Below are 26,464 nucleotides of genomic sequence, written 5' to 3' on the forward strand. Positions count from 1 at the left end.
ATCTTTTTGAGTTCATGTGAGGCAAGAGAAACAGCAAGGCGTCCTTTCTGTCTTTTGAGCAAATAGATAAAAGCAGTCATGTAATCCTTGTGTTGTTTAGTTGGGCAGTTAAAAAAAATCTTCAAGCAAATCTTCATATATTCTCCATTTTGTTGATAAGTAAGTCGGGAGAAGCCCACTGAGGCAAGATTGTGCCCTCCCCTTGTCTATGGCTTTTACACTATCTCAAGGGCAACGGGGCACTAATCTTCGTTAAATCCTCTAGGTGCTACTCTGAAATTAGTGCTAATAATTAATAGGCAAGTTGGAGCTGAGATTAAAATGAAACATACTGGGTATTCCCAAGGACAAATAGAAGATTTAACTCTTCCTTCACCAGCAAAATGGGTAGATCTACCCATGCTAGCAGAGGAAACCTTTATCTGAAAGACTCTGGTACTGAGGCAAATCACCGTACTAAAATACTGTATAGTTTGCTAATATTGCTTGAAATTAGCATACAGAACTAAAGTCATGCAACACACATGTGGATAGCATGTATATCTGGACTTTCTGGTTACTGAATGTTGTTAGATTCTTGAGCAGCCTTTTTCAACCTTATGCCACCAGATGTTGCACTACAATTCCAATCATCCCTGACCACTGGCCCTACTGGCTAGGGATGATGGGAGTTGTAGTCCAACTGCATCTGGGGATACAAGGTTGAGAAAGGCTGATCTGGAGATTCTCATCGTTCTTAAAACTAAATAGAACAGAATCTAGGTTCCTTGCTTTGATGATTCCAGATGTTAAATGCTTATTGATTATTATTAAATAAATGTTATGAAAACACTCTTGTTCATTATGTGTAAATGAGATGCAGTGAAATTATACATTTTATCATGCCCTCCTGGAGTGACCCACTTGCCTCAGTATTGCACTATAATGGAATCAGGCTTGACGTTTATAGCAAGTAAACAAAATGAATGCAATGTCCAGCTGTGGTGATTTTGGTGTTTTGACCAAGGCCAATGTCACAGATGGTGCCGGTCAGTAACCACACAGTTCAAAGTTATCTCTTTATTAGCAAAAACACAATCTCCACAGACTTGGCTGAGTGTCAGGCCTAATGAGCACAGCAGCTCATTCCCAGTGGTCTTACTCCATGAAATCAGTTGCCGAGTCCAAAGGTCTCCACCTCCCCACAGCGGTCTATGTCTCCTCCTCTCCACTGTTTCCCCCAAGCAATCTCTTCTCTACGCTTTTCATGCCTCTCCTGGTTCTGGGAGATGGGGGAGGGGAGCTTGTCACAGAAGGAAGGGAGACACCCGTGACTCTTCACCAGCCTGACTCATCTCTGCCTCTTGGCCTCTCTCCTCATACTCGCCAGCTTCTGCCTCTGATTCTTGACTTCTCCCTGCCACAGATTGTCCCAGCTCACTAAGCCCTGTTACCTTTTCAGCTTCTGACACCTCTTTCCAGTCTTCTCCCTATGACTGCTCATTGTCATCCCACCACCACTCCCCAGGTTCTGAGCAGTCTTTCCTTGGTGATTCCCCAGCTGATTCTCTCCATGATTCCTCTGCGTTCAATCAGTCCATGGCAGTCAAGATTTATGGGTAAGGATCTTAACCAATTTAATTCAGTCCTTTCCTGCTACTACAAGTCCCAACAGAGAAAGGACTGAAGTTCTGCTGCTGCTCAGTTCTTCATGCCTAACAGAACTCATGCTCTTCTCCTCATGCTCTTCTGATGGCCCGTGGCTGTGGAATGTGTCAAATCAGGGCCAGTCAGTTCCTTTCTGCAACCCTTTTCTGACCCTTGTAAGTATATTCACAGATCAAAGAGCTCTTCAAATTGCCCCTCCAGCTCTGTAGAGAGATTTTCCACTTCAGTACCAGCCATCCCATGGAGTTCTCCTGCATCTAAGAGATGAAAAGAGACACATTCATTTTGCATTATGTAATTGCTCAGAGCCAGTGCTTTAGGGCATATGGAAGCTGAGGGAGCTCCTCATATGGGATCTGCAGGTATGATTCTCTCATATTTACAATACATTTAGACAGCACAGGTTTGCATTTGTCTGCCTCACAATCACACTAACCCCCCACTATCTGTTCTATACTTCAATTTTTGGGACACAGAAAAATTGTTTTCCCTGTAGTGTATGAATGGTGGTGGTGTCATCATCACCTGTTTCCTCCCTTAACACCTGAGGCCAAAAATATAATTAATTCCATATCAGAAGAATTAATGACCTTGTGATATCCAGAGTGGAAGCACATACCCATGCATGATACTATAATATTATCCCTCTACTTCACTTTTCCATCTGCGGTAATGGGCTACTTCCCAGTAGTTCTGCTGAGTAGCTAAGCTATAGAAAAAGTTCAGCCTTGCAGGGGAACAAAGTTCATTTACTATAGCGCTTAAGAAAATTAACTAACATCCAAGCCTGTAGTGAACAATTGCTAGGAGATTTATGGTTTGAAGAAATGCCATTCCTTACTCCTATCAGCACCTGCTTTGCTTTCTACTCAAATAATGTAATCATGAGACTTTGTTGGCTTTATGGGAGAGAAAACAGCAGTAAAAGGAAATTAACATTTAACTTTCGCTGGAGTACTGATAAGAGTGTAACTGAAACATCAGAATATTTTTTCTAGCTGGATTGACAAATTGCTATGGTTAAAAACGACAATAATTGACTTGGGGTAATTATTGTAACATTGTAAAATGTATCCTCAAGTGTCTAATGTACTCTTAAACAGAAGGATGCAGGTCCTTTATTGAAGCCAATGTAAGCTTTGCATCCTGTGGAAGCTGATGGGAATGTTCTGTCCACTTACGGTCTAGTAATCCTGCTTCTACCTCTCTCTTGTTGTTGGGCTGAGAGATGTCTGTGTGGGAGAAATTTCCTCCACTGTTGTCCCTTAATGTTTGACCATGCTCATTTGGCAGTGTTATGGCTTCATTATTGGTTTATAGGATTGCTAAACAGATCCCAGACCCCAAACTGAATTGGACTGATTCATATTGACATGGGATTCAGCTGGATTGAGTTGAGGCAGCCCTGAATTGCCCCTGGTTGGATTGGGTCCACTTGGAGGTACCTGGGGCTGTCAAAAGCAGGTGGCGCTCTGGTGATGAGTAGATGGAGAAACTTGGTGTGCCCATCCATTGGGACAACTCAGATGCCTCTGTGCAGCTCTGAGCTCCTTGCCCTGACCTTGGACTTCTTGGACTTGAGCTGCTTCTTCTTGACTGGCTAGTTTCACCTTTCCTGGAATCCAGCCTGAGCATAGCAGCAGTTGTGACTCTTATCTGTTATTGAGCCTGTATCTCTTCACTGCCTCGATTAAGATAGCTATCTTCCTTACTCTCAAGTAAAAGCCTCTGTTGTCATAGTCTGGGTGGGAGCCAGGACAACCTTCTGCTTTTTCAACTCACTATTGCTATTTGTTTCCGGCAAAATTTGTCACTCAACTAAATGACAGAATGGCAGAAATAAAGCCACTTCTATAAAAGAGGTAAAGCAGAGGACCAAAAATGGGTGATGGAAAGGAGGGAATTGTTATCATAGAATCATGTTGTATAAAAAGAGTATGTGAAGAAATTGTGAAGTGTTAAATGGTAAACTGTAGAGCTGAAGGAACTTTCCATAAACATTTCCAAAGTTGTTGTAGAATCGTCCTGAAAAGAGATGGCATAGGTAGGAAAAATAGATGAAGTCCTCTCCACACAAAGACACAACTATTCCTACTTTGTTTTTTAGCTGTAGGGAAGGTTAGCGACCTTGATCCATTTCACTGGTGAACACTTTGATTGAGTGAGCTTTCCATGCTGAAATTGTAGGGGGCTTCACATTTCTCTGAATTCTTCAACACGTGCCCATCATGGGATCATCAAAAGGTGGTGTGATGTGATCAAAAGTATTGCTTTCCATAAAGTTCCCTGTGAATATTCAAGACAGGAACATCCAGTGACATTCATTCATTCATGCACCACAGTCTTCTTTAAACACAGAGCTTATGAATAAACAACCCTTATGAAAATCAATGGAACAGCAGGCACTATCCACAGTGGGATGGGATTTTACATCCTCTCCCTTGGACAAGTGCATTGCTCAGTCTTAGATTTCATAAATTACATAAACCTGTGATCTCAGAACAAAGAAGGGGGGAAGCTGGTTGGTCTGTGGAATGAATATAGCAGGCATAGTCAGTCCAGTGTCATTTCTATAAGAAAGCAGAACTGGGCATTTTGCTTAGCACTAAGGGTTACCTTAGAACTGAGCTGGACAGTTGCAGCTTCCTTACATGTTTTATGGAATATGAAGTTTGTTTGAAAGTGAAAACTACATTAAGTCCTAAACATGTGTTTGTCTGCAGAAATAAAAAAAAACTAGATGAATCCTGTTTATTTGCACAAATAAATATTGGATTAACCTTGCCATTATATCCACTTTGCTACTCTTTATGAGAAGGAGCCTCCTTTGAGATGCTGGTGGCCTCCAGTGCCTCACTTCTCAGCCTCAGCCACGTCACACCCATCACATAGCTAACAGCAATACTGGCACACTTTGCTGTAAGTAAGAGCAACAGAGAAAGTCCACAGGCCAATGCTAGAGTGCATGTCTTAAATATATGAGATCTCAAGTTCGGTCCCTGGCATCTCCAGTTAAGACTTGGAAAAGGTCTGCAAGATAAGAGCAGCCTATGTGGACAAATGTTCTGACTCACTATAAAGTAATTTCATATGGGCTCTAAAGTTCCGTGTAAATGCTAAATGGTATTACTCCTCTCAACTCTAAGAAGCAGCACGTAGAAACATGTTTCAGACCTGCTAGTACAGAGGCTTTAAATGAAATTGCCTGAAGATCATGAGTTCTGCACCTAAGAAATGGGATGAGTTGCTGCTATTAATTATATTCGTACCCACTTTCTCTTTTAAAATTTATATTTATTTATTATCTGCCCTTCAGCCTAGGGTATCAGGGTAGGTTACAGCATTAAAAACAGTATTAAAAATAAATTCACCAAGGATCTCAGGGCAGCGTCCAAGGTTCTTCTCCACATCTCCTTCTCACAACAACCCTGTGAGGTAGGTTAGGAGAGAGAGTGGCATGAGTGCCCCATGGCAGAGTGGGGCATTTGAATCTGGCTTCCCCTGCTCCTAACCTTACACTATTCTAGGAGTAGCAAATGTGGTTACTTTTCCTCCAGATACTGACCTTGCTCTAGGCATTACACTGCATTGGCTCTGTTGTAGTCCTTATTTGTAGACTGGGATTGATGGAAAATAAAGGAACTTTTAAACAATGATGGCAAGGGAAGCGAATCCAACACATGAGTGAGTCGAAATACAGTGGTACCTCTAGTTACGAACTTAATTCGTTCCGGAGGTCCGTTCTTAACCTGAAACTGTTCTTAACTAGAGGCGTGCTTTCGCTAATGGGGCCTCTTGCTGCCGCTGCGCCACCAGCACACGATTTCCATTCTCATCCTGGGGCAAAGTTCTCAACTTGAGGTAACTCTTCCAGGTTAGGAAAGTTTGTAACCTGAAGCGTTTGTAACCTGAGGCGTTTGTAACTCGAGGTACCACTGTAGCAGGATGCATCAGTGCAAAGGATACTGAGCATAAGTGAACATTTGAGTTTTAATTCATCCAGGGCTTAAGAAGCAATTTAAGGTAGACATGAAAATATACTAGATTAGAATAAATCTTGAGGATTCTGAAATGCACAAGATAGAGTGTTTATATAGTGCCAGGAATGTATCGATCTGTTATAGGTCATTACCTAGAGAAAACAAGCTCCTGGCTTGAGATGCAGTCTTCTGTGTTTAGTGGTATTCATCATTTTTGTGTCCATTCATATGCCCTATAAATCTCCAGCAAAACAGCTGCAATTTGGTGGTGAGCACAGTGCAAAATCACTAGTTAGGATTAAGCATAATAAGCTAATTCTTGTTTATTACCTGCAGCGATGCTCAGATGGTGACAGCAGTCATGAAATTAAAAGACGCCTGCTTCTTGGGAGAAAAGTGATGACAAACCTAGACAGCACCTCAAAAAGCAGAGACATCATCTTGCCGACAAAGGTCCGTATAGTTAAAGCTATGGTTTTCCCAGTAGTGATGTATGGAAGTGAGAGCTGGACTATAAAGAAGGCTGATCGCCGAAGAATTGATGCTTTTGAATTATGGTGTTGGAGGAGACTCTTGAGAGTCCCATGGACTGCAAGAAGATCAAACCTATCCATTCTGAAGGAAATCAGCCCTGAGTGCTCACTGGAAGGACAGATCCTGAAGCTGAGGCTCCAGTACTTTGGCCACCTCATGAGAAGAGAAGACTCCCTGGAAAAGACCCTGATGTTGGGAAAGATTGAGGGCACAAGGACAGTGTTCTCGAAGCTACTAACATGAGTTTGACCAAACTGCTGGAGGCAGTGGAAGACAGGAGTGCCTGGCGTGCTCTGGTCCATGGGGCCACGAAGAGTCGGACATGACTAAACAACTAAACAACAACATGCTCATAAAAATGCCTCTTGGCATGGCACCAAGAAAGAAATATTATTTGCTATTCTTCTTAGGAAAGACAGTTGACCTTCAGAACCAAAACAAATTAGCATCAGAAATCTAGGAGAAATAGGAAGGGGAGGACCCAGAGCCAGTGGCGTAGCGTGGGGGGTGCAGGGGGGGCTGGCCGCACCGGGCGCAACTTCTGGGGGATAGGGTTAGGGGGCGCAAATCCACGGGTTAGGGGGCGCAAATTACTTGCCTTGCCCCGGGTGCTGACAACCCATGCTACACCACTGCCCAGAGCAAAAACATAGTTGAAATGATTTCCCTGTTCACACACTATATGCATGGGAATGATTACTGGGGGGGTGGGGGTGGAGCCATGTCACGGGACCCACCCTCAGCATCTCGTGCACACCTGGTCCTGCCCCCTCCATGTCCATGCACCAAGCATGGATGCCTTCAAAGAGGTGCCTATGAATGGGCAAGTGAGTACACATAGGTGTACGTCACAGAGTTCAATCCGGTGACAAGGGTGATGCTGGGGCAAGGACAGCATTGACGTCCTGCGCCACAGTAATTGCGTACAGCCCCTTAAAGCATGTGAAGGGTGCCAGTGTTTTCTCAAACAAAGGTGAAACACGCAGTCTGAGTCTATGTACATTTATTGAGCACTACATTCCACTGTGTTCAGTGTCTATGTGAGCATAAGACTGCAGCCAAAGAACTCTACCCATTCATCTTGTGGCAGAGCAACTAATTCTACTGTGAAAAGTGATGACTAGAACCATCTTTTCCCATGCATCCTGATCTGCAGTACTGCAGGACAAACAATTGTTATACCAGAACAACCAAAATTGGCAGGGTGCAAGGAGAGAAATGGAATCTTCCTCTTAGCCCAAGGACCTGGGGCGGGTTTGTGATGTGAATTGCAATAGATTAGTGACACAGTGGGGAAAGGCTGTAGCTCAGTACTAGGAGCATTTGCCTTACATGCAGAAGGTCCCAGGTTCAATCTGTGGCGCCTTCAGGTAGAGATGAGAGAGAAGCTTGCCTGAAGCCCTGGAGAGCTGCTGCCAGTCTGTGTAGACAGTACTGAGCTAGATAGACTCTGTATAAGACACCTTCTTATGTTCCTAATTTTTAATCATTGCACACTTCACATGTGCATAGTCTCAATGTACCAAGGCTTCCTTTAAAAAGAAGAAGAAGAAGCAGATTTTGCAAAGAAAGAAAGAAAGAAAGAAAGAAAGAAAGAGGGGGAAAGTGAAGACACCAACCCCATAACAAAAAATTCTGCAGGTCAGGCTTCCTTGGGACATGGGGCCCAAGTTGTACAAGGTTCTTGCTCCTGTAACAGCCTTTGTCCACCTTGTGCCTTACAGATGTTTTGGACTACAATTCCCACCGTCCCCAGCCAGCAAAATAAAGTTTAAATGGTCTAAAAAGGGAGAGAAAGGACAGGGGACCTAAGGCCCAGTGCAAACAACCCATGTCTCATGCCCCCTGGGCCACCTCCTAACAACTCCCCTAGTTGTTTACTGTTTAGTTTCTTACACAAATAGCACTTTATATAGCACGCCTGGATAGCTTAGTTGGTTAGAACAGGGTGCTGATAATGCCAAGTTTGCAGGTTTGATCCCCGTATGGGACAACTGCTTATTGGACTATCCCTCCCAATTCTACAATGCTCTGATTCTATGATTCCCTGAGGGCAAAAAACATACAATGCAGTGCTTATATAAAATGTCAAATGATGCTAGCACCTACTTCTGTTTTAGAGCATTGGTCCATATATGTGGGCAGGGATGGGCCACGGTGCCCTCTCCTGCCGCTGCAGAGCCACTGCTTCCATGGGATCTCTTCTGAAGCTGCCACTGCTGCTTCTCCTCACTTCTCCAGTGGTGGTGGGGCACCCATGCGGGATTCCTGTTCACCTCAGTGGGCTGGCCCTATACGTGGGAAAGACTCAATCATACTTAGCTTCTCTCAATACATGTCCATGCAACTAAGCAGGTGTGGCAGTGATGGTCACTTGCGGCAGTTTGCATGCACTTGGCATCCTCCCTCCCCCCGCCCCATGCTTGAAGGTTTCTGACTAGGAAATGCAAAATGTTGGAAGTGGCTATCAGCCAAAATAGTAGCTATAAAGTTTTAAAAGCCATCTGAAGGTTGGAGTTTATGCAACCAGTCTTGAAAGCAAGATAAAGTACTTGTCCATCCAGAGGCTTTATCTTTCATAATTAGCACAAATTAGGTAATAATTAACTTACTATTGGTTAAGCACTGCACTTTTTAAGCCCCAATATCGACACTTCCTAGGAATTAAATGAAGCTTTACAGAATTAAATTTGACTTATCTGGGAGCAGGATTAAACACAAAAACCCCCACTCCTAATCAGTAATGAAAAGCTTCTTTTAAGCAAACTTCCTATTCATTTAAAAATATTTTTGAAGCACACTTATTTTGAGTTGAGTTGTCCTGTAAATATGAAGAGCAGATTGTGTCACTTGGAGGCTTCAGTGTTTTGCTTCCCAATAGTTCCTTCCAAAACTTTGCATGTAAAAGTACCACCATCTCTGGTCTAGCACATTCACTTTCAAGGGGGGATAAATCTTTATAGACTATTTTAAGTACTTAGGAACATATGAAAAGCATACTGGATCAGACCAATGGCCCATCTAGTCCAGCATCATGTTCTCATGGTGGCCAATCAGAAACTCCCAAGTAGGCCCTGAACACAAGAGCAGTCTCCTCTCCTGCAATTTCCAGCAACTAGTATTCAGAAGCAAACTGCTTCCAGCAGTGGTGGTACATTGTAGCCATCATGATTAGTAGCCATTGTAATGTATGATAAAGTATTGTAAAGTACAGTAAAGCCTGAGATTCCATTTAAAAGAAACTGAAATAAGGCTCGAGATTGGAGTTTATAAACATGCTCACAAGCCGTATTTTATCCAACGTATCAGAATTCTTACACTTGTGCAGAAACTGATTGTATCCACATCAGTATAATGCTCCATTTTCTCTTATTTGTTTTACTAGACACCCCCCTCCCAAAGGGCTTAACACATCATCAAACATCTGCTCAGACATGTCTATCAATCTTTTCTCTTGAAGCGTCTATCATTAAGATATGGATTCAATAGGCAAAATGCTGAGCAAAGGGGTTTCAAAATGGTGTTTTTCATTTTTAATGACTTGCTGCTGCAACTGCCATTTTCAAGGGAAAATACAAATTGCAAAATTCAACTTGGTCCAAAGCAGCAGAAATTCAGCATGAAAAGTATTTGTGAGGACTTTGGAAGGAGAAGCACAGTACGAAGACAACAGGAACTTTCTCTAGCATTAAAATCCAGCACCTTGTTGTCAGTCTTTGCTGCAGTTTGAGATAAGTAACTGATCTCAGAAACAATATTTGCAGTAATATCTTGACACAGCAAGGGTATTCAAAGGTGAAGGGCTGGTTAATTAAAAACAGCCTTTTGGATGTAACTTCACAACTGGTTCTCCCCTGCCCTCTGTAATGGAGATGAGTCTTGATACCATTGAATATGATCCAAATTTTAATGTATTTTTTTAAAAGCCCCACATAATTGTTTCCTAACAATCTGGCCAAAACGGATAAATGAAGTTCATTATTTTTGGCACCTGTGTTGATAATAACAAAAAAATATATTATTTACCGGATTGTTTGCGGGAGTTTTTATTAAATCACTGCAGTCTATTAGGTAAACATGGATTTGCCACACCGCGTGATTGAACAAACATATACACAAGCTTCTTGAAATATTATGCAATTAAAATTTTATTGGACAAATAAAATAATAATAATCTGGACCAATAATCATGAGTGGCATCTTGACTATGGAGTTGGCACAGGGAGTGCTCCCTAAAGCTTTGTTGCTATTCAGTCTCCATCCAGTACAAAGATAATGTAGCAGCAGCCAGGATTGTCTTCAGATCACCCCATTTGTTGCCCTTTCATATGACTTTGGCAATAGCATGTGCAGACATACATTTATCTGTTTCAGCAATTCCAAACACGATCCATGTGGCAGCCACATTGTCCCAACACCACCATTGACTTGGACATTAGTTGATTCACGGATTCTTGAGAACAGGCATTTTTTTACGAGAAATAAACTGACCACAGTTGAAGACACTATGGATACCTGGAAATTCAGTTTCTGTTTCTTGTGGGTCCTTTAGAACAGAGATCAGGAACCTGTGGCCCTCCTGATGTTGCTGGACTACAGCTCTCATCAACCTGACCATAGGCCATGCTGGCTGGGGCTGATGGGAGTTGGAGTCCAATAATATCTGGTCAGTCACAGGTTCCCTATTCCTGCTTCAGACTCACTGCTAGTGGTCAGAACGTGCTGCGATGATGGTCAAAGAGAAACAACAGCATGGGACGACCTGTTTTGAAATGGACTTGCACCTCTTCTGAGTGAAAAGATGAACAGAAGGATTTTGAGGTTCAGCCATGACATCCATGATTTGAACAATGAGCACGATACTCTTTTTATTCTCTCACTCACCTTACACCTTCATAAACACGTTCTCCCATATCCGCTGAGCAAAAACTAATTTGCCAATAAGAATGTGTATAGTAGGGCTGCTTCAGTTGCTTGTGTTGAATCTTGACCATGAAACTTTGACACCATATATGCTGCTTGGACTATGAGCCCATTGGAACCATGACATTTCCTCCTGCAAATTTCCTTAAGACAATCTGTGGGTCTTTAACATTCTTTCTTTTATTGCCATTGAACACCCTGATAAAGTATGTACTCGGGGGTGTTCAGTAATGCTGGAACCTAAGACGATGAAGAGTTTCTTTATCAGTCCCACATCTCAGTCTGCTTCCAGCTGGCCTATGACTGCACCAGGGCGGGGGGAACCAAGCCTACAATATTGTGAGAGCTGCTGGGAGATAAAGCCATGATTTTCACTGCATTTTCCACCAATAACTATGTTCACAACAACAAGCAACAGTTAAGATACGGGGCTAACAATTATTCTCAAGTTGCGCATTAAAATATTGGCACACGTTTCTGTTTCTTGTCTAATCATTGTTGCAAACAGAATCAGACATCTTCGCTGCAATCTTCTCTTCAGAAAATGGGACTTTTGGTGTTACCAGTATTTTTGTCATAGATTAATAGCCATGTTCTTCTGGAAAGTTTTGCTGTTATCTGTGGGAAATGTGAGAGATTTCTTGCATCTTAGAGGTACGTACAGTTTTTTGGCAGGGTAGAATGGGGGCTTCGCTATTGTTCCACAACAGTTGTGGGATCCATGCTCTGTACATTTTAATGTCTGCTGCTTTATAATTGATTAACTCAGCAAAAGCTGTGCCCTCCCACTGTGCTGGTGTTTCCTGCCGAGTCACTTGCCTAGAGCTTTATAAAGCCCCAAATACACATTTTGCACTCTCAGTGCTCTCATCACATCAGAACTTATTTTTGAAACATTTTTGCTGTCATTGCTATTTTGATCGCTTGTTCCATTACCCATTTTTCTTTCTTTTTTATTGACAATTTATAGAAAAGTTATATATTTTGTATGTTTTAGCATTAAAACAACACGTTATAAAATGGATCAAGGGGTAAAATTGAATATACTCAGAAAACAAAACCCACAATATTTTTCATTTTATATGGATTTGACCGGCTATTGTGATGAGTTGTTGAGGTTACTTGTGCTTATTAAGTTCCCCTTCAGTCCATTTTTGTTCTTTCTTCTTGTAACTTTGCAGAGTTGCACTTCTTTGAAGGATCTCCAGCCCCATCCTACCATTGGCTTTGTAGGTGTTCTGCGGGTCAATGTCTGTTGATAGTATGTCAATATTTTTGGATTCTCTGAGATGGTTGTCCAAGATAACATAATCTATATCGCCTGTGTTTCAGTGTACAGACAACAACCCTCTGTTTGAAGGTCTATTTAGAGAATAATTGTCTATTTGAAGAAGTCTTCTATTTGATGTCTTGTCTAAGGCCCATCTGCACTCACTCTGTTACAATTCCTAGAGTGCCCTGGGAAAAAGGAATGAAACTGCTCTGCAGTTGTAGCTCTGTGAGGGGAATAGGGGTCTCCTAACAACTTCCAGCACCTTAAAAAAACTATAGTCCCCAGACTTCTTTGGAGGAAATCATGACTAAATAGTGGTATGATGCTGCTTTAAAGGTTTAGCGCAGAAAGAGCCAGAGTCTAGCTTAAAGATTAAGAACCATAATAAATATGGATGTGTGGATCCATATTTTACTGTTCAACATGTAGCTCAAATTCCTTATCCCTTTGTACCATTTCATATGTGAAGGTAGGCTTTACAGTTACATTGAGACCTTATGTAAGAAGTTACATCCAATATTCAGTTTCATTTGTTAAGAACATAGTCTTTTGTTAACTAGATAGCAAGTTTTTTTGTTTTTGTTTTAAGTAGGTAGCTTTGAATATTCTCTTTTGTTGGAAGAATGGCCCTTTAGTATAATGAAAGAGTTGTCCAAGTTTTGTTGATTTGTTGCCATAGTAGTTGATAATCAAAGGTGTTATATGGAAGCAGTAATGTCAGAGTAAGTAGTGAGGAGAAAATCTGCCTTTCACTCCTGACATTGGATGGTCAACAGGAAGGCTGCAGTGGGTCTCTGTTGTGACACATGGCATAGAGACACACACATTTGCCACCCATCCTAAGGAGAGCCATTTTACTCATCGTATATGAATTCCATTCTGCTGTTGTGTCCTTTGATTATGCTAGACTTCCACAGTGGTGTGCTTCATCTCCTACAGTGTCGTAGACACACCACTTATATTTAGCACAATGAAAGTTGCAAGGCGTTAGGACTCAAGCTTCCTCTTCAGGTCTTCATCATAGTCCTTATCCATTATCTCTACTCCCCACCTCCATCCAAGTCAGTTTGTTCCTGTGACCTCCAGGGAGAAGGTTGTAAAATTCTTGAAGTTGGGCAGGAAGAGATTTCTTTCAGACCACAATTGTGGTCTTTCAGCAGCTACATCAACCTCTCCACTTTCTTCTAGAGAAATAAATCAAAGCCAGACCTTTTGTGTGTGAAGGAACATTCAGTCCATCATACTGACAGGTAATTTGCCAGTATCTGTGTAATAATGATGGCAATTAATGAATACTTGATAATCAATGGAAATATGTAATTTTTAAAGACAAACCTTTTCACATCCTACAACCTTTGAAAATCATGATTTCCATATTTGTGGGCCTTTATATTATGTGTGTGTGGTTGTGGGTCTGTGGTGGTGGAGAGCTCACTTCCCCTTATATTTAGTCCTCACATTCTGTGAAGGATGGGTGAGAAAGTAAGTGTAAAAATAACCTGAATCAAAAGCCTGTGTCCATGAAAAGGGTTTGAAGAGACATGTTGTACCCTTAACTTTAAGCTTTAAACACATAAAATATGTAACTGGAAAGGTCAACATTTTCCTGTGTTTTGGAACATGTGAAAACAAGGGGCTATGATGGAAGCAACTGAGCAGCTCACTGCCCTGGATACACTTGGTACCTAAAATTCTAGAGGTAATTCTGTCTCACCTTGATTAAAAGGATGTCCCTTTCATCCCCTTGATCACAATCTGATCACGTTAACTTTTTCATACTTCTTTCTACCATTACAGATTTCTTCAGATACTGTATATAAAAGCTGGATGAGATTATAATTCATTGCCATTTCCTCATACTTGTCATAATGGTTTGAAGTATTTACGCACCCACACCCACATAGGTTTATCCCCCCTGGCCGGCATTTTTCCATAGATTTTAAAGAAGGTAGCAAGTATGTAGCAAGGGAGAGTCATCACTATGCAAGTTCATCAAGCCTGTGGTTTCGACTGAGGATGGGGTTGGAAAGGAGCTGGGAAAATGTTGGGTCTTCTCATAGCAAGAGCTTTAATACCCCAGGAACAGCACTCCAGGAAGCCTGCACCAGCTTGAGCAAAGACAACAGATACCCCCACATCCTTTTTGCAAGTGGCAATCAGAAGACATGTGCCTACCAGTCATTTGGAGTTACTGTGCCACTTTCAAAGCAATTTTTCCTTAATGTTAGGGTGAAGTTCTGAGGGTTACATTTGCACATGGGGGCTGCATACCGGTGGTTGGTGGAGACCAGAAAAAATATGTGCATGTCATAGGCAAAAATGAGTGAATCAATGGATGCGACTCTTACCTTTATATTGTAGACCACATTCCAGCCACACAAAAAACCAGTGGGTTCTACACACCCATTTCTCTATCCACCACCCAGGGACCAAGGGGTATTATAACAGTTTAATGACATATTGTAGCTGGGCAAAAGCCACCCACAGAGGGTGTGGAGCAGGGTAGGTTAGGGGTGAGACCTGGCTAGTGCCCTGAGGACCAGATGAAAAGGCTTGGAGGATAGAAGTTCCCTGTCCCTGTGTTAGTGTAACTTTAACTTTTGGTAGTCTCAGTGATTTTCTTGATTCTTGACACTATCGTCCAAGTATTTACACAAGTCCAATAGTTCAACAAAACTTGCCCTGAATCTTGCAGTCTCTGAGAAGAGTCAGATGACAGTCCTTTAGACCACCATGCAGCGATATTTCCTTCCAGAATCACTAACTGAGAACTCCATTTTTCACAGGCCGTAAAAGTTTGAAAGGTTAAATACTCAGCTAGCTGGAAAGCCTCATTCCATTTTTAGCAAAGAGATCTGGCTTGCTGAGAAACTGATGGACTCAGAGGCAATTTGAAGGTGCATATGTTACACACACATTTTAACTCCACCTTTTCTCTAGTGAGCTTAGACCAGCATGCATGGTTTCCCCATTTTGTTCGCAGAACAGCCCTGTGAGGTAGACTAAGCAGCACTCTTCGATTTTGAGTCCCCAGTGTTGTTGGGCTACAACTTCCATAATCCCCAGCCAGTTTAGCCAATGGTCAGGGATGATGGGAGTTGTGGTCCAACAAAGAGTGGAATAGAGTAAGTGATGGACCTGACCTGACTTAAGGTCATCTAGCGAGTTTCATGAATAGCCCTGGTCTGACGTGCTTACACCTGCACCATACTTGCTCTCTAACTCCCCCTGACTCCCTATGGCATTGCAATGATAAAGGTCACCTTGTGTTGGAAAATTCCTCAAGATTTGCATTTGGAATGCATTGCAGCTTGGATTGACTGCTAATTGTACTAGGAGGCGAAAGAAGAATGTTCTTCTGCATTGATAACTGGGGGGGGGGAAGAATGGGGGGGGGAAACAAGTCTTCTGGAGGAGCCCTCATACAGCCTGCCCAACTTCCTTTACACCCTCTAGGTGCAACTGCTATCAACATTCTTGGAAGTCTAGGCCCTCACAGGTACTTGTTAGGCCTTTGGGGTTTTATTTTTTTAAAGTTCTCATTTCTTTTAATTTACCAATATATCTAGGGAGCCCTCCAGGTATGTTGAAACTTGCTCCCTTATTTGGGAGTTGCCTCATTTGGCTTCCAGACTGATGGACACGCAACCACCTGCATTTGCTACTAGAAGGAATGATGCCCAGCCCCAGCCTGTCCCTCTCCCCTGGCTAATGTTCTAATGAAAACAGAAGCAAGGTCAGAGGCCATTTTATGGGCCTCCAGGAACCATCCCTAGATAAAAGTTTATTGTTCACGCTGGTAATTTAAAGCAAAGGTCTCTGGCTATCTATGCATTGATAACATGATAATTCTTTATCCGGGTGCCTGCTTAAGTCTGCAGACAGTCCACCGATACTATAGAACAGAGCAGTAAATTTAGCCATTCAAATAACTACCACAGATGATCGCACAAACCATGCTTTGTTTCTCAAAAGTTCATTTTATTGGCGTAGCGTGGTTGTGGGGGGCACAGGGGCGGTTGTCCTGGGCCCAAAATTGTTAGGGGCATAAAAAATTCAACACCCAGTGCTGCCTCAATACAGCAGTGCACTTCCATCACTGGGCTCCACTGAAAATGGCTTCTCCATGCGAACAGAAAGTGACCTCTCCAGACAACAGAATGACTCTTCTTCTCTTATGTCTGGGCTTGCAATCTCCTGGGTGACATGGACACTGTTAGGCAGTTGAATGTGCATGTGTACTTCATTTGCCTCTCACCCACCCCCTCCATGTGGCCCTGGGCACTGGCAACCCATGCTATGTCACTGGTTGATTGTGTTTTTCATTTGCTCTTTGCTCATGCCTTTGTAGCTTGGAAAGAGGTTCTTCCCATGTGTCTCTAATCAGAAAAGCCATGTGACTGACTGGGCTGCTGGATAGTCAGTCCTGGTAGGAATGCTTTTACTCCATTTGTTGTTATGAGGCCTGCCCTGCACAGCCACTATAGCAGATATGAGAGGAGTCAGGACTACTTCAAAAGCAGCCCTATGTAGTAGCATTAGCCTAACAGAATCATACATTGGTTCTAAGCCTGCTCAAAGTTGTTTCCCTGAAGGCCAGGGCAGCAACAGGGAGCATTTCTTAATTTGAGGAACTTTGTGTTTGCGTCTAGGCTTAGTATTTGTTTTGTGACCTTCCTAGAGAGGGGGAGAGTGAACAAGCAACAGTGATTCTCTATAATACATTTCTGTTGTTGTTGTTGTTGTTGTTGTTTAGTCGTTTAGTCATGTCCGACTCTTTTTTGTTTAATTATTTACTTTTTTAAAAATTGGGGAATTGGAAGGAGCAATAGTGGATGTCTAGTGGATATGTTGCAACAAACTCTGTGTTAACCATTTCCCTACATTCACTTATTAAAAGCTGCAGCGACTGCTGGCTGGGGTGGGGCAAGTCCAGTAGAATTTCTTCTGACTGTCAGTGAGGGAGCCAGAAGCACCTCACCAGGGAGAGTATTCCACAAATGGAGAGCCACCACCAAGAAGGCCCTGCCGCAGGCCATTACCAATCAGGCGGCAGCCCAGCTGATCTTGGGACCCGAGATGGTTGATATTGGGGAGTTGCTTCTTCAGGTTGGGAGTGCTTGAAGGAGGTTCAGAAATGTATCAAACATATCAGAAAAAGTTAAAAATTAAAATACCCTTCCAAATCTCTGAGGCAAATCTAGAACTTTGGGACCAGCCTATTTCACCTCAGATCCAAATTGCCTTGTATTCTGAATAGCCTGAATAGCTCCAAAGTAGGGCCGTTCACTTTAGGTTAGTGCTTCATCTGGGGCTTTTACATACTCCTACTATTTTGGCATACTGTTGAGACTAGCTTTTAATCTGAATATAGTTGTTGTTGTTGTTCTCCTATTGGTGGCTATGTTAGTGCTTTCTTTATTCTGCTCCCGGATTTATTGTATTTGAATTGGTTATGATTGTGTTTTTCTTAAAGCTGCTTTGGGGACCCTTTTTAGGGCCACAAATCAATTGTAATTGTTTTTGTAAACAAGTGGGTTTTTTTAAAAAAGTGAAAGGTAATGTGTATATCAGAGAACAATATTCCAGGGCTAGCAGACTGAGTCTTCTGAAAGGCGAATGTCTCCTATTTCGCTCTACATTTTACTGATTTACTTCTGGAAATCACATCAAAAACCATAATGCCCAAGACATCCTGGAACCATTAAGAGTGGCAAAATATAGCTCTCTTTCTCAGCACTCAGTGTTTCCCAATGTTTAATTCTCATGTCTTGTAAATAACAAAGGAAATGCCACACACAAGAGATCAAAAAGAAACAGCGGTGCCAGCAATCAGCTGGGAACCATCGATATTCTGGGCTATCGACTCTGTCCATGGTTATTACCAGACCTGCACATTAAGCTAGACCTGCTGTGTATTTGCCTCACAATCAACCTGCCATTTCCCTAAAAGGAAGGAATATTCAGCCATTTCTCTTTCTCTTTTTAAAAAGGATAATATCAAGATTTATTCAAAGCTTTTTACACTTGTTTATTTGGGCAATAAGGTCATGAAGGGACTTTGATCAAGTTTCTTCAAAGATTAACTGACATCCTCTGAAAATACATCAGTTTCTTTTCAATCAGGTATTTGCTCAGCTCCTGACAGGGTGTTGAATTCATTAGAATTATACGGTTTCCTGGTCTCCGCTGTAGGTTTCCTTAAGACATGCTGCTGAAATCACAAAGTCTCCTCTCAGATTCCTTCCCTCCCTCTGGCTTCCTCATTCAGGTAATTCCAACTCAGAAAAGGCTCTTTCTAACTTGTTTTTGACTGACAGCAAGTACGAGGGGACGTTGGGTGGGAGTGTGGAGGGGAAGGAGGGCTTTCAAAAGCACGCACAGATACATTACCTGAGGGACACAGTCCTTCAAGGAAGGGCCATCCAGCTTGACATGAGAGTAACTTCAAGAAAGGAATCTGAACTTTGCTCTTTTACAGGTAAGAGGAAATTATAAGGAGGAATGCATAGTTCCTTAGCAATAGCTGAACAACATTGCACAGAAATGCAAAGCTGATGATTAAGACTTGTCCTGATTATTTCTTTTTTAAAAAATCCCTTTTAAAGTTACTCAAACTATCTGGGAAGCCAAGCTTGCTGAGTGCTGATGAAATTCTGTCTGGGGAAAGAAAAATAAAGGTATGTAGTCTTGATGGGTTATCCTGATGATCTGAGGTGCTACAGGGTGGTGACGGTGATAAATCCCTCAACTTTACTTTGCCAGTCCTTTTCTTGGGCCATTGGGTTTTTTTTTTTTAAAAAAAAGAGTTTCCAAATGCTTATTCTGCTCAAAGACCCAGGTGTTGTTTTTCTGTTCACTTTTCCTTTTGGTTTTTTAAAAAATCATCTTTAATTGCTGCATTTCTTAACTCGATCAGAACTCTTTAAAGTCTCTATTAACTATGTGCATAAGACAAGATGTGCATTCCACAAGAGTTTTTGTACTAATTATAAGGAGGCATAAAATAAACAACACTTGCATGAAGAATACGACCGTCTTATTTCCAAGCGTATGAAAAGTGAGATAGAATTGCAAAGCCCACCATTAATTTGCGGCAACTTAGTCATATATCCCCTTTTAGAACGTACGCCTTAAAACAGATTTATAGCGAAATTAATATTTTCCACATTGTGCTAATTCCAGAAAACAACAGATCTAGATGTTTAATGCGAAACGGGAAGATGTATGCTATTTTTAACTTCAACGGGTTAACCTTTTTCTCTTTGATTTATTGATATAAATTGTGCCCTTTTGCTGTTCAAATCATGATGCCTTTACTTTCAATATCTCTACTATTCATGTTTTAAGCCATCAATCTTAAACAGAGGAATGAACATTAAACAATACCATAATAAATAAATGCCTTAGTTTGCAACTAGATAAACATCTTAGTGCACATCTTACTTTCAATTCCCGTTCATTTATATGGCAGAATTAAGTACATGATTACATTTCTCCCATTACAAATAGTGGGGTATAGAGCTTTTGATTTTGCTAGGTTTGTCCAATAGCATTTTGTGATTTCTGATATACCTTCAAAAGTGAGAAAAGCTCACTAAACAATGTTAATTTGTAAGTTGTTTTTTTAAAAAAACAACTGTAAATAAAAATGCTATGACCAGGCATCCATTTGTATGCTGAAGATCATGCAAGGCCTAGAGAAAGAAACAGTAGTCATTGGCCTGAATTCTTTAACTACATAGATATTGTTTTGTCTGAGATATGATATATCTATGTAACTGAAAATTTGTGTGCATGAAGTGTCGATCCCAAACATTTAGCACATCCTGATGGATTTGGGGAAAACGTAATAAGATCCATCCTAGACATAACACAGAATACGTCAGAATACTAAGGTTAAGAATTCTAGACTAAACTACTTTAGATTGTTGCAGGTGAGAGGCAAAATTTTTGACTACTCCCTGCACTTTAAAAATTGCCTAAACCAGCACATTATGAAGTTTTAATGCTGTAGGAAATTTAATACATGTAGGAAATCATTTATGTAGAGCAATCAAATTTATGACACATAGATGTACACCCCCACTGAATTCTGAAAAGGTACGGTCCAAAATTCTACCACCTAAGTTGACCACTTCATTCTGTGCATGTCACTTTTCAGTCAAAGGCTCTCTGAGGCAGCTTACAACACAATCTAACAAAATTGTACAAATCACGCCAAGCAACCTTGTTCCTTTAACTAGTGGCAGTGTCCAAAATGTGCTTCCCTCGCAGGACCTCGGGGTGAAGCGGAGTGCGGAGGAGTAAGAAATCAAATTAATAACAGTAATTTCCGTAGTAATTTGTAAAAGGGCTCTTGATGACAAAAAAATTCAGAAAAAACCCCAAATTTGTTCAAGAACCATTGAGGTAGGTGCACCACAAATTGTCTGTGGCCAACCCAGAATTACGTTACTTCTAACAAGTACACACATCCAAAGACTGTACACATTTTTAGATTTGGCTTGGACAGACCTAAATGTGTTCAAGGTTCAGGTTTTGTATCTGATCCTGGTTAAAACAGGTTAAAGCAGATCTTTTAAACTTGTTCAGTCAAGCAAAGAAACAAGTCAATGTGGCAATCATAAACTCAGGGACTCCAAACTTCTTTTTTGTTTGTCCTGATTTTATAGATAGCGCTGTTTCTTCCACTTTTATTGCCCCAGATATCTTTAGCTAACACAGACAGCCGGCAGCCTCTGGTAAGAAAGAGAGAGCTAAACCTTGAAGTACCAGACGGTGCTGAGGTGTTGAGCCAAAAACAACAGAAATTAACTATTCTACATACTACCCTGAGACTGTGTGTTTCAAATCATTTTTGGCTTTTTAAAAAAGCCACCTAAGTAAAATATTGCCGTTTTTATATTATTTCTCCTTTCTCTCTTGCCCCAAAGTATTTTTGTCTGTCTCACTATATGCAGAAATGAAACACAGAAATATACCAGATACAAGTTTCTGTATTAAAGAGTTAAAATCAAAGTTTGCCATCTCACAGAACCCATTAAATGTCAAGTGCTTGAAGGCTGCTGCCCTGCTGTTCTGTTTCTAACCTACTGGAAAGAAGGAACACTCATGAATGAGTTACTACAGACTCAAGCAGCACTTTACTATTTTGTTTCTACAGCATGGGAGACACTGAGGAATGGCCAGGAAGGGAGAATAAATAAGGGGGAAATTCCTGCTCTTGCTGTATCATTGAGAATGGGGCTGGGGCAAACATTCATCAAACCAGTGGTAGCCAATGTTGGTGCCCTGTAGGTGTTGTTGACCCTAACGTCAATCAGCAGAGCCCGTGGTCAAGGTGGGCATTGGAGTCCAGCAACAATCTGGAGGGTACCATATTGGCCACCCCTGCCTTAAATCCTCCAGCACAGCAAGTTGGGGGGGGATTTGCTGTTTTCCTGATTTCTCTGTGAGAATGGGTGAAACATTGGGGTTGGGTCACATCCCATAAACCTAGGAACTCCCTGCTCCAGGATCCTATAAGCTATTATATGGAACTGTCCCTTTCATGAGAAGGGCTGTCTTTCAGTAGAAAAGAATATACTTTGTTGTCAAAAGGTCCCAGGTGCAACCTTTGGCAAATCAAAGCAGGACTGGGAAGGACCCCTGCCTCAAACTGTTGCCACTCAGTGTAGACCATGGGTAGGCAAACTAAGGCCCAGGGGTCGGATTTGGCCCAATCATCTTCAAAATCCATCCCGCAGACGGTCCGGGAATCAGCGTGTTTTTACATGAGTAGAATGTGTGCTTTTATTTAAAATGCATCTCTGGGTTATTTGTGGGGCATAGGAATTTGTTCATTTTTTCTTCAAAATATAGTCCTGCTCCCCACAAGGTCTGAGGGACAGTGGACCGACCCCCTGCTGAAAAAGTTTGCTGACCCCTGGATACTGAGCTAGAAGGACTGAGAGTCTGACTTGGCATAAGACAGCTTCCTCTGTCACAGCTTGTGGGAGGAAGGTTAATTTGTGCTGGAGAAAGTGCTTTCCACTTCAGTCTCCATTAACCATTCACAGAGGACCCTTTAAAGTGAAGAAGGGGGCAGACAAACCCTAAGAGTTTAGAGGATTGCAGGGAGAGGAGGACTGGAGTTGGAGATGTGTGCCACTCATCTTTCATCCTTTCATCCATTTCCTTCTTCTGTTAGATCATAGCTACACCACCCAGGTTCAGGGTTGGGAAAGAATTAAGCTCTGCCCTGACCGTATTGAAACTTTTCTATTGAACAACTCAGATTTGAAGAGCTAAGCTCCTTACCTAGTCCCAAACCAGAGTGGTAAAGCATGGGGAGGGAGAAATGATTTGTACATCTCCAATCATAACTTCTTCCCACTTCAGGATGCTGTAATCTCTGAAGGCCTCTGCACCCTTTGCAGTTCCAAGAGTCCATTGGAAGGTTTCTTTGAATGGGTGGAAGCACTACTATCCCATTACCTACCCAAAATGAGTGATTGAAGGTGACAGACCCCCTCATACCTTAAAGGATCCTGGAGGAGGCAGAATTGGGACAGGGCTGCATGGTTATAGCATGCAACTCCTGGCCCCTGTTTTACTCCCCCCAATAAGGACAAGCAGGCTGCTTGCTTCCTTTCACCCTGTTAGCCTAAGTGAGGGCTTGCACCTGTCGTCTGCCTTCACACTGCCAGAACTCCATGGCCCAGCCACATCCTTTAGTCTTCCCATTTGGGGTTTCTTTCTATGATATTTTCCTGCTTACTCTGATGGACACCAAGGGGATTTAAATTTGGCTGGATTCTGCCCATGCATCATACTTGTAGGCATGCCCTATTAGACAAACACATGGGACAGCAGAAGGTCACAGCCACACCATACTTTTAAAGCACATGTAAGGCACATAGCTCTCACCAAATAATTCTGGAAAGTGTAGCTATGTCACAAAGGTACAATTCTCAGCACCCTGAACCCCCAGGATTCTTTGGGGAAGCCATGTGCTGTAAATGTATGGTGTGGACAGTCAGAAATCCTATGCTGCCCAATCAAGAACCACATACAGTGTGTGAGAACAACAACACTGTGGTACTGTAGTTATCAAATTCATCTTATGTACAGTGGTACCTTGGGTTACATACGCTTCAGGTTACATTTGCTTCAGGTTACAGACTCTGCTAACCCAGAAATAGTACCTCGGGTTAAGAACTTTGCTTCAGGATGAGAACAGAAATCGTGCTCCGGCGGCGCAGCAGCAGCAGGAGACCCCATTAGCTAAAGTGGTGCTTCAGGTTAAGAACAGTTTCAGGTTAAGAACGGACCTCCAGAATGAATTAAGTACTTAACCCGAGGTACCACTGTATTTGAATTTAGGTTTAGAAATCATTTGTAGAATCTTAATGGCCATTCCTTGTATGCTTATTTTCCACAACTGCACTGCCATATCAGTGTTTATGTTCTGTTCCCACCAGTCTCAACTCAGCTGATATCCATCATCAGCCTTAGTACATAACTGAAGTATTTGGCAAAGGCTAATATTTGTTGTTCTGTTACAACAGGTGACTTGGAAAACACCATAGTAAGTTCCCACCTTCCTTTAGTCCTGGAAAAGTCAATGAAACACACAGTTATGTGTTCCGATTGTCACATTACCATTGCCTGGATCTGATTATAGAAATCTGCTCAGCGACAGTGAACAGTCCTACATTATTTAGCACAATCGTTTCAGGACTCAGCGTTTGACGTTCTCAAGATTGTTGAACTTTTGAGCAGAGACAGGACTGTAAAAGAACAGTAATAAAGATAAGATAGCATGAAATGTAAATAAACAAGCACCACACCACCTCATTTTGCTGAAGTTATGTGCAATTGATAATGCAGAGGTTTTCATCTGTCTTCTTTTGAAATGTAGCATTGCAAAACTTTCCATAACAAAGGATAGTCAGCTACCACCTAATCCCCAAATTATGTTTCTAAAAGCATTCTGAAGGTTCTTTGATGCGCATTCCATGGAAGGGATTTTGGCTGTGCTGGACTCCATTGTTTTCTCTAATTTTTAGATGTTGCTCACATGCTTCAGGACAGTTAAGCATGCATTTAACTCTGCAATATTTGGAACCAAGCCCTTCACTGACACACAACCACAGGCAAGGGTGATTTGAATTGTATCTGCAGCATAGAATGGGGGGGGTCTCTGCTGTTATAGAGACGCCACCCCTTCTTCCCATTACATTAATCAGAGCTAAGCTGAACTAGATGGGCACAGTTTGAACTAAAACAACAGCAGGAACACTTAGTTGGCATTGCTGCCTTATTTTGGGCTCTGGAGGACAAAGTGGAGCAAGAAAAGCGAAGAAGATGCCACATATTATCACAGAAGGCTAGCAAAACTTCCCTAGGGGAAGCCTTACATTTCTGAGATGTGCAGGAGCCTGCTGTCCCTGGCCCCAAATTGGTCAGCAGTCCTACCCAACACCAGATATGCAGGGAAGGGGGCACACTCTGTTATGCGGCTCAGAAGAGGGAATAAACACACTGACTCCATCTGCACATAGACTGGGAGGTCAAAGAGGTATTCCTGCCTCCTATGGCAACAATCTGCAGCTCTTTAGGAAGCATCACCGTACACAGAGTAGCAGTAGTATAACACAAAATAGAGCAAAAGGATGACTCAACTCTTCTTAGGATGTAGAATGAGACCTGGTGGAAGTAATTTTATTTGATGGCTCTGACAGCATTTGCTGCTATTTCCCTCTCCCCCATCCACCAGCCCCTGAAAAAGAAGCAGGAAGAGGCTGCTGGTTAGCTGGGCTCACGTTTTGCTGAGTGTAAGTTGTTTTGCCTCTCACTCTCTGTCTGTTTTCCTCAGCCTGGTTTCTTTGATAGGCGTGCAGCCATGTGTGTGTCCCCTCTCTACCCTAAGCCATGATTTGTCCCCAACCTATTACTCTCCCTATAGCCTAACTGTCTTTTCTGGTATTCCTGCACTTGATTCTATGTTCTCTCTGTCCTGGAAAAAAATGCGACACCTGTCCTAATCTAAGCGAGAACTTCAAGGTCATCTATAAATATGCTCCATTTATCCCCTGGCACCTCCAGCCAGCTTTTTCTATTTGCTCTGAAGCATGTTTCCTGCTTTGAGTGGAAGTAAGACCTATTGAATTTAATGGGGCCTACAGCCAGATAGGACTGCAGCCTTATTTGCATTCCATCTCTCCCTCCAACCAAGAGCTGGTCAGCATTATGTGGCTATTGACCATGCTCAGTCCTCATAGAGATGCCCCACACCCAAATAAAGCTGTACTCCAGCAAACTTTGGGGTTCCCTCTTGTGGGCTGATAACTCCCTCAAGTGGGTGTCATTTTAGCTACAGAAGGCCTCTGGACTTTGACAATAGGGGGAAGTATGGGTTAGAGCAGTGCTGGAAGCCTCTGGGGCTATTTCTTTGTTATCTTACCCTGACATGCTGGCTGCATCTTCAAGAAGTGAGAAAGAGATTTAGGTAAGCTCACAATGCAAGCTAGCATCCAGCAGCAGGCAATGTCCATGCAGAGAAGGAAAAGCATCATTGTCAGTGAGCTGGTCACTCGTCAAGCATGCTGGTCTGGAAAGTCAAAGCCATTCAGGAGGTAAAGGGAGAGTTATCATCTGAAAACAGTGCCAGTATGTGGGCTCCTTCAACTCAGCTTCCACAAAGTCATCCCTTGTCTCCTATGCTTCAAGCATAAGGAAAAGACAGCCAAACTCTCTGCCTTTCATGAAATGCTGAAATCTATTAACTTGCTTTTCATTAAAGAAAGGATGTGAAGCTGCAGCTGAAAGCTATCATTTCATTATGGAAAACTCAATAGTTTTCCCTGTTGAGCTTTGATGTTTTCACCTCCCTCATAAAACATCAATGAATTCAAGGGACTCATCGACATAATACTGAACTGGAACAAAGAATCATGGGATCTTGCATTCTTCTTGTTTTATAATTCTTTTGAAACATGGTCACTCTCTGCTTCTTTCTGGAAATCATACTCAATTTCAGTGATTCTTGTAGAACACAGTTTCACTTGCAGGCACCAGGCTACTTGCTCTGAGACGCTTTCATGTTTCACATTTGAAACAA

At 42.1% G+C, this 26,464-nt stretch overlaps 1 protein-coding gene and 1 long non-coding RNA gene across 9 annotated transcripts in view; one reads left to right on the top strand and one right to left on the bottom strand.

Annotated features, from left to right (window-relative positions):
- Positions 1-1,086: 1,086 nt before the first annotated feature.
- On the bottom strand, positions 1,087-8,500 carry LOC308476710. 2 transcript variants are annotated; one of them, XR_013986061.1, is made up of 3 exons: positions 8,271-8,500; positions 3,775-3,933; positions 1,087-1,904 (listed from the first exon to the last, which is right to left on the bottom strand). It is a non-coding gene; the product is annotated as an uncharacterized lncRNA (long non-coding RNA). The 2 variants fall into 2 exon arrangements; XR_013986062.1 differs by having other exon boundaries at positions 3,743-3,933.
- A 3,160-nt stretch (positions 8,501-11,660) lies between these two features.
- Positions 11,661-26,464, top strand: part of KCNJ15 (potassium inwardly rectifying channel subfamily J member 15) — a 33,512-nt gene continuing 18,708 nt past the window's right edge. The window contains exons 1-3 of one of the 7 annotated variants that reach the window (XM_081003388.1): positions 18,317-18,628; positions 18,966-19,037; positions 25,121-25,178. The gene's annotated coding sequence lies outside the window, so the exon portion shown is untranslated. Of the gene's footprint in view, positions 11,739-18,316; positions 18,629-18,718; positions 18,839-18,965; positions 19,038-25,120; positions 25,179-26,464 lie in introns of those variants that run through there. The other 6 variants (XM_081003390.1, XM_081003393.1, XM_081003389.1 and 3 more) reach the window with 6 other exon arrangements.

Source organism: Podarcis pityusensis (genome assembly GCF_964106645.2).
Source record: "Podarcis pityusensis genome assembly, chromosome: 4".
NCBI classification, from domain to species: Eukaryota; Metazoa; Chordata; class Lepidosauria; order Squamata; family Lacertidae; genus Podarcis; species Podarcis pityusensis.